Source organism: Salminus brasiliensis, chromosome 3 (assembly GCF_030463535.1).
Source record: "Salminus brasiliensis chromosome 3, fSalBra1.hap2, whole genome shotgun sequence".
In the NCBI taxonomy this organism is placed as follows: Eukaryota; Metazoa; Chordata; class Actinopteri; order Characiformes; family Bryconidae; genus Salminus; species Salminus brasiliensis.
Window position 1 is genome coordinate 34019611 of NC_132880.1, and position 8820 is coordinate 34028430.

The following is an 8820-nucleotide window of genomic DNA, read 5'->3' on the forward strand; positions in this document are numbered from 1 at the left end:
TTATAGGTATTCTATTTACTCTAGTGTACCTCATTTGTACTCTTCTTTTTGAGGCTGAGATTGTTATATCACACTGAAAATTCTGCACCACTACTCAGTAGTGAGTTCAGAATGTTGGATGATCACCACCCCGCCCCACCTCATCTCCAACTTCCCACCTCATCCAAAACGTATTGGAAGGAGCACCATCATTCCAGAGAACAAAGTTCCACTGGTCCACAGCTCAATGCTGGGGGGCTGCATACCCCTCTAGCCCTCTTCCAGCATTAGACATAGTGCTTACAGGTTCCTGTTTATCTGCTCCAAAGAGTCCTAGTCTATTGACAATACTTCTCTACAGGAACTAGACAAGCTGTGTCTGTGCATTTGCATAACTGTGAAAGCAATGAGTTGTCAACAACATTCATTACAAGGGATGTCCACAAACATTTGGACATATAGTGTAAATGCAGAGAAAAAACATACAGAACGATTATTATTATTATTATTATTAGTATTATTATTATCACTTCTGTTGCTTTTGTCACTATTATTGTTATTATTTCTGCTGAAATAATGTGTCCAGAATATTGTACTCAATACTGAAAGCGAGAGAGAGAGAGAGAGAGAGAGAGAGAGAGAGAGAAAGAAAGAGAGAGGCACTCAAAGACAGAGGGAGAAATAAGGGAGCAGGGATGATGAATGCTTCCTGTATGATATAAATAAGCTTTAATTTTTGTGTGCGTATTGTAAGAAATGCTTTAATTCATAGCTCGTGAGACGTCTGCCTGCTGAATAATATCCAATCTGGAGGAGGGGCGGAGAGATGGAGCAGCCTGCCAGGCACAAAGCAAGCGAGAGAAAGAGCGAGAAAGAAAGAGAGAGAGAGTATCTGCTTCTAGGCACAGTAGTGGCCATGAAAGTTTATTTTCTAATCATGCCAAGCAAGCCAGAGTCTATGACGTGAATAAATCCGTAAAGAATGTACGTGCACAATTTTCCAGTCATTTCACCTCTTCTTAGAGGTTGGCTGGTGTAATAAATGTTGGCTTAAAGGTAACCACAGCGTTCTCTCTCTCTCTCTCTCTCTCTCTCTCTCTCTCTCTCTCGCTCTCTCACCTCCTCCCTCTGTGTTTTAACTTGAAAAGTGAATACAGCCGTGGCCGCAGTCTTGAAAAAAGCCAGGGTCACCCATGGAGATAAACAAATCCTCCTTCTGAAAGAGGAAAATAGAGTACGCAAAGGCAGATGGTCAGTCAATAGAGCAAAACAACACAGTGGATTTCAGCAAACACACTCACATTATTTATCATAGGCCGGAAAGCACTCACTCTCCAGCAGCTGCATCATTGGACCGGTGATATCAACAGGCAGTTGTGAGGAAAACAAGTAAAAATAAGCTGGGAGAAAGAGAGAGAGAGAGAGAGAGAGAGAGAGAGAGAGAGAGAGAGAGAGAGAGAGAGAGAACAATAACAACAATAACAGGCCCAGAGAAAAATCATCCATCACCGGCCATTAACTGCGGCACGGATACTGCTGGATGGCTGTCAGCCGAGCGAAGAGCAGATATGACAGAAGCCCTGATTCATTTGGTCACCGTTAACTATGAGTGATGACAGCACTACTCACTTTCACAGCGATTGACTACAGGGGACACTACACCTAGTAAGGATGGGTTTTCACAGTACTTTCACAGTAGAAAAACACTGAATATGCGCATGCTGTAAAAAGCCTATATTAACCCTTAATAATTAAGAATAAACTGCAGGCATATTATCCAATTATTTATCCTAAAAGATAAATTGTCTGGTGTTTTCTAACCTGACCTACCAGCAGCTTCCGCAGTGTATGGTCAATTATCACAGTCATTTCAATGAGATTTCAACAGAGATTTCTATTACTTGATAGGAGTACAGAAACATTTGTCAAAGTGATCATACTCATCAAATGTATGCTACAGATATAGCCGCTAGAGAGTTGTAAGACAAAGTCTAATGTCCAGTAACTGCCATATCGTATCCTCCCTTAAAAATAAAGGCAATCATTGGCATCTAAGTGCCGGCCATATATTCGGGAGATTGAGATTGAGTTCCAGCCATCCATGGCCTGAAGTCTAAAAGAGCTTAATTGATCTACCTGGGTGAGTAGGATGGCTCTCCCACTCCCCATTACTCAGTGTGTTGCTAGCCAACACTGTCCTTTGCTAGCTGGCATGACAGAATAAGCAGTAAATGTTCTTATTGAAGCCTGTAGAGCTGTTTAGTGGTGTGCATTAGCAGCAGTTTAAAAGCATGCAGCAGTAGGTAACTTCATGTGTCTCGAAGGCAGCACATAAAAAACCCTATTTTCCCTACCCTAATTGATAGTGAGAGACCTAGCTAGTGGTTGAGAACCATCAATGACTAAATTCCATCTATCCATCTTCTTTTCCACTTCTTCCTGTCAGGGTTAAAGTGGATTTAGAGTCTTCATGAAATCATTGTCCGCAAGGCAGGAGTACAGCCTGGACAAGACACCAGTCCATTGCAGAGTACCACACCTAACCAACTGGCTAATTTAACATAGACACTTAACCAACCATCTGTTTTTGGCCTAAAGAAAGAAAGTAAACAAAGAAAGAAACCATGTGGTCAGATACTAATGTAAAGATAGCTTCCTAAAACTAGATTATGTGAAGGGTTCTCAAAAACAAAATGATTCTCTATACAACTGTCCATCATATATTCAGGACCAGATGTTCTATTGTATTCTATTCTGAAAAAGGCGCCCTATTCAAGGCGGTGTAACTTAAGTGAATACCCTCAAGATCTGTTTTCTTGCTCAAGACTAAATCTACAATGGCTGCAGTCTTTACAAATCCACTATGCAATAATTCCGGAGCAAATTATCTTCAATAACTGGCCAAACCCAGAGCTCTCTTGGTAATAGTAGTCCTGTTTGAATTGACCTTGAGGTAATGTAACTAAACCTGATAATAGACAACGGCACCTCTTTTTGGAGAATGGAAGACAAGACTGAAGCTCAACTTGACACAGTTCTTTTATTCTCAAGTTCAACAAGTTCAAAACGTCTCCATTCAGATGGCCTAATTAGAAGGAGAAGGAAAATTACATATCTTCAAAGTACCTCTTGTAGTATAGTGAGTTTTCTTTCTTTTTGGTGGCAGCTGAATGATGCCTCCTCACAAGCTTACTGCTACTCTTGCTGGTGTTAACAGAAAGTTTTTAGTTGATTGTTTGCACCCATATCTTTTTAACCTTAATGGCGTGAATATCCAGTATCATCAGCTGGTCACATCCTTTACAGATGACATAAGTGGACCGTATCTGGTAAAGCAAATCCAGCTGGCATAGGGCTTAATATGTCAGTTAAAGAGTTCTGAGAGTGGGGAACTAAACCACAGGTCCAACCACGGGTCCAAACACAGGCCCGGAGGGTGGATAAACATGGTGGGCAGAGATAGTAAGTTCAGAGCTAGAATTAATCTGTGTACTGAAAACCATCCCAGTGTAAAAATATGATGATACCACCCTGTGTAACTCCACTGGATCAACTGGCAGTAATCAGTTGCAGTCCTGGTGGGCCGCAGTCCAGCATAGTTTGGTCACTGCCCAGCTCAGGCACATCTAGTAAACCTGGTACATAATTGTTGTGTTGAACGGGGTGTGTTTGAGCAAGTAAATAAATAACCAGCGTGGGACTAAGACCCTCCCGGACCAGAATTGGTGGGCGTTGACCTACAGTATCATTGACATAGCATATGCTATCAGTGGAAGTAAATCCAGCGCAAATATTTTAAGCTTCAAAGAACATTTTAATTGGGCCCAATTCCACACAAGAGTAGAGCTGGAAGTAACACTTCATTAGCAGTAATTAACTCTGGTTCTCAAGGCATTTAGCACAATGTCATCACAGAAGGAGAATAGATCGCCCTTAAGACTCAAAACTCTATGAAGCAATATGATGGTGTGTGTGTGTGTGTGTAAGGGATAAGGATCCAGAATCAGTTTTTCTGGCCAAGTAGAACATCAATTAGGTAAATTAGGACTAGTTTATGAGTAATACATTCATCAAAGTAATAAGTTAAACAAAGGACAGAGAAAGAAAAAAGTAATAAAATGATAAGAATAAGAAATTAACAGCAAATAATAATGAATGTAGTGAAATGATCTTCCTTAAATCTGTCCTGGGTCAGCTTTATAAAATGCACTTGCAGATTTATTATGGCATTAAGAGGAAATAATCTAGCAGTAGCACATTTGCTCATTTATCAATTCCTTATTATAAATAAGGATGATGGACAGGTTGTATTGCTTGTGTGATATGTGTCACTACATTTCCCTCATTTGCATGTGCCTGAACAACAGATAACACCACTACCTGCCAGTGTGCTACCACACCACGTGGGATACTGGGGTTCGATTCCCCGTCTGGGTGACTCTGCTGTGCTACACCAATAAGAGTCCTTGGGCAAGACTCCTAACACTACATTGGCCCTCCTCTATGATACGAGGAACCTTGTAAGTCGCTCTGGATAAGAGCGTCAGCTAAATGTCGTAAATGTAAATGTAAATGACTTGGCAACTCCTAAGGACGCTGTACAGTCATTTTGAAATTGGAACAGCAGAGTGGTGCTTAATATCCACACAAGTCATGTGCTGATGCATCCTCAATAACAGGGAGAATAAGAACACATCCGAGCATTCAGACTGTACTTGGCTAGATGTGAACTTTTAAATGGAGCTGTACTTGGCTCTGTTTTGTGTTCTTGTCTCCACCCTAGCCCCGCCTCTATACCCCAATCATTACAGTACAATTAATGACTTATAACACAACACCACCCTGTAAAATAGTACCACCTAGATGAACCTAACTAAATTTCGAGATAAGAAGCCTTTGTAGATTTTATGCTTTTTTATATAATTGTTTATAAATGTTTGCTCACACAGATCAGTCATCTACACATCCTGCATGGGCACTGCATGCATGCATTAATGCTACTTAACATAGATTAATGCTAATTTATTAAAAAAGCAGTTTTTGATCTGATTTGAATGTGGTTTCACCACACAAAACAAATAGAAAGTGAGGCCACCTTAAAATGGTTGAAAATGAAGTGCCACTATGACCCAGTGCTCACAAGTTCGAATCCTGAGCCATGCCGCTTTGCCATCAGCTGCCAATGGGTAGATGGCACCCCTTATTCCCCCCTTATTACTTTTAAAGCGACATTTGCTGTGTTTTTCCTGGTGCGGCAGAGCTCAGGACCCAGCACTTTTATGCAGGTGTGTCGGCTGCCTGCCGACAGGCAGAACAGGCCAAAAAGAGGTGGCTAGCTTTGCATGTGTCAGAGGAGACGTGTTAAGTCCTGCTAGTGTGTAGCACTGCTAGTGGTTACGAACCAATGGGTTAATTGTCAGTACCAATTTAAAAGAAAGGAGGGACTGTCAAAAGAGAAATTTTGACAAACACATTATTTTAAAAAGTCAACATGCAGATTGTATGAAGTGCTGGGACTTCCTGTATATCTGGATGCTTTTTCTTTTACTTTTTAAAATCTTTTTTTTCACAATTGTTTGCTGTATTTTACCAAACAGTAGCTTTGCTTATTTTCTTAGATTTCCTAGATTTTTTTATTTGTCTGTTTTATGAAACATGTCCAGTTTGAGAGGCTGAATATTATTAATATACATGAGCTCATTAAAATATCTATTCTGACTTTTACAAAGGTCATGTGTAAAGCCACTTTAAAGTGCCACATATTTTGTATGTTGCACATTTTAAACATACTTAAAAATCCAAAATGAATCAATATTAATTTTTAAGTTATGAACCTTATTTCTTTATAATTTCTTTAGCAAACCCTTTTTATGATCATTTGAAATGAGTACATGCTTAAATGACAGATTGGAATATATCATCACCTCAGACTGTAAATCCTGCTAAAAGCATCCTCCCGCATCTGAGGGAACGGAATGGGCCTAAAGCACGTCCTTCTGTGAATCGCAGTCTCTATCACCATTATCATCATCTCCAGCGTGAAGCATTCACAGCAGATATTCCATGCTGCTATATCCACAGTCATACTCAGTGAAGAGCATGAATGCACCTGAGAGTGATTTCTTTCTATGACCATCATCATTCAGCCTTCTGCTAAAAGAAAATGGAACAAACAAGCCTTTTTCAAGCAGTCCCCATTTCCTTAGGATACAGAGCCAGCAAGGGATGTCCAATGAAAAGTCACACTAGATGCTTGCATGGTCTAAAGCCTGCTTCAAACTGTGGGATAACAGTAGTCTAGGTTTATTGCACAACAGATGATGCCAATAAAACCTTGGCGAACCTCTGTGGCAGACTGTGTGATAGTGTTTATGTTCATGTGTGCTACCTGCCAGATTATATAACAGATTCTCTGACGATAGGCCTGCGATACCCACATTCTGCTTGGGTCATCCATCAGTGCCTCTCTCTTGAAGCAACGCAAAGTTGTGTGTGAATCTCTGCAGTTTTATTGGTGGATTTTTAGATGTGTATCTTTACAAGGGTCACATTCACAGATTCTGGGGATTTAAACTTTCTGACAGTTTTGTTGTTGGCCATCCTTTTGGCAAAGATGTTAAATCAGCTACTGGCGAGTACAACACATTAAGCCTCATAGAGCTAGAGGACACTGACCTAACATTCCCCAACAAACAGCATCTACAGCTTTGAAAGTCTATAGCTGATTAAATACTGCTCCAGAATATAAACACACAACCCAAATACACCAGTGTGAGAACAATGTGAATTAAGCAGAACATCCTGGAACAGCATGAAAAGGACAAAGTGTTCCAGAACAGTGGGAATAGTCCAGAATATTCTAGAATAATGAGAAGAGGGTGATGTGTGGACAAATGTGAATACAGAAAATTTTAGAACCATGTAAGTAGAGGATCACATTGCAGAGCAGGCCAGAATATTCTGTATAAACAGTAAAGGTGATGGTGAACACTATAGAACAGTGTGATGGAAGGAGAACAGTCAGCACGAGATGGGGACATTCTGAAACAGTGTGAATTGTCCAGAACATTTTAGAACCATGTGAATAGAGAATGTCATTCCAGAACAGGCCAGAATATTCTGTCAACAGTAAAGATGATGGTGAACACGTTAGAACAGTTGGGGGAACATGATGGGAACATTCTGTAATCAAATCAAATCAAATTTATTTGTATAGCGCTTTTACAACTGGTGTTGTCACAAAGCAGCTTTACACAATCACAAATAAGTAAAAAGACAAGAAATCAACAACATAAGACATGAAAACCTAAGACCTCCCAGTGAGCAAAGCCAAAAGCGATTCTATAACAGTGCCAATTGTGTAGAACATTTCAGAACAGTGTAAATGAGAGGAGAATGTTCTATGTTCTCTTTTGTCGATGGGGAGAACATTATACAACAGTGAGAATGGAGGATACCATTCTAGAACAGTGTGAAAAGGAGAAAATGCTCTAGAACAGTGTGAAAAGGAGAAAATGCTCTAGAACAGTGTAAATGGAAGAAAATGTTCTAGAACAGTATAAATGAAAATGCTCTAGAACAGTGTTAATGAAAATACTCTAGAATAGTGTAAATGGACGGAAATGCTCTAGAACAGTGTGACTGAAAGAAAATATTCTAGAACTGTATAAATGAAAATGCTCTACAGTAGAATAGTGTGACTGGGAGACAATTCTCTAGAACAGTGTGAATGGGAGAAAATGAAAATGAAATACTTAATGAAAATACTCTAGAACAATGTGAATGGGAGAAAATGCTCTAGAACAGTGTGACTGGGAGAAAATACTCTAGAACAGTGTAAATGGAAGGAAATGCTCTAGAACAGTGTAAATGGAAGAAAATGTTCTAGAACAGTATAAATAAAAATGCTCTAGAACAGTGTTAATGAAAATACTCTAGAATAGTGTAAATGGATGGAAATGCTCTAGAACAGTGTGACTGGGAGAAAATATTCTAGAACTGTATAAATTAAAATGCTCTACAGTAGAACAGTGTGACTGGGAGAAAATGCTCTAGAACAGTGTGACTGGGAGAAAATACTCTAGAACAGTGCAAATGGAGGACAGTGCTCTAGAACAGTGTGAATGGGAGAAAATGCTCTAGAACTGTGTGACTGGGAGAAAATCCTCTAGAACAGTGTAAATAGAATACAGTGTTCTAGAACAGTGTCTGTGAGAACAGAACATTCTGGGATAGTGCAGTTGAGAGGAGAGCGTTTAAGAACAAAGGTAATAGGGGAGAACTTTCTAGCAGGATTTAAACGGGGGAGAAATCCTTCCTCAGTGTTTCTCAAGCCAGTCCTCAGTTCCACATGTGCGTTCTGGTCTTACTTTGTAGGGATCTGGGATCCAAACAAAAATGGGGAACAACAATCACACATACACTGCATGTCCAAATGTTTGTGGACACCACTTCTAATGAATATATTTAGCTACTTTAAGTTGCACCCATTGTTGACACAGATGTGCAAATTCACACAGACAGCTTGTCTAGCCCTTGTAGAGAAGCACTGCCAATAGAATAGGACTCTCTGGAGATAAACATGAACCTATTGGCACCATACCTAATGGAAGATGTGGGCTAGAGGAGTATAGCCCACCCCCCACCCCCCCATCATTGAGCTGTGGAGCAGTGGAACTGTGTTCTATGGAATGCTGATGCTCCAACCAATACTTTTGGGATGAGGTGGGGGTAAGGACATTGACTCTACTCATGTTGGTCAGTGGCGGCATCACCTTCAAGGAGATAAGCTTCTGCTGAGTCATCATGTTATCATGCTATCCTGTAGTTGTGCATTTACCT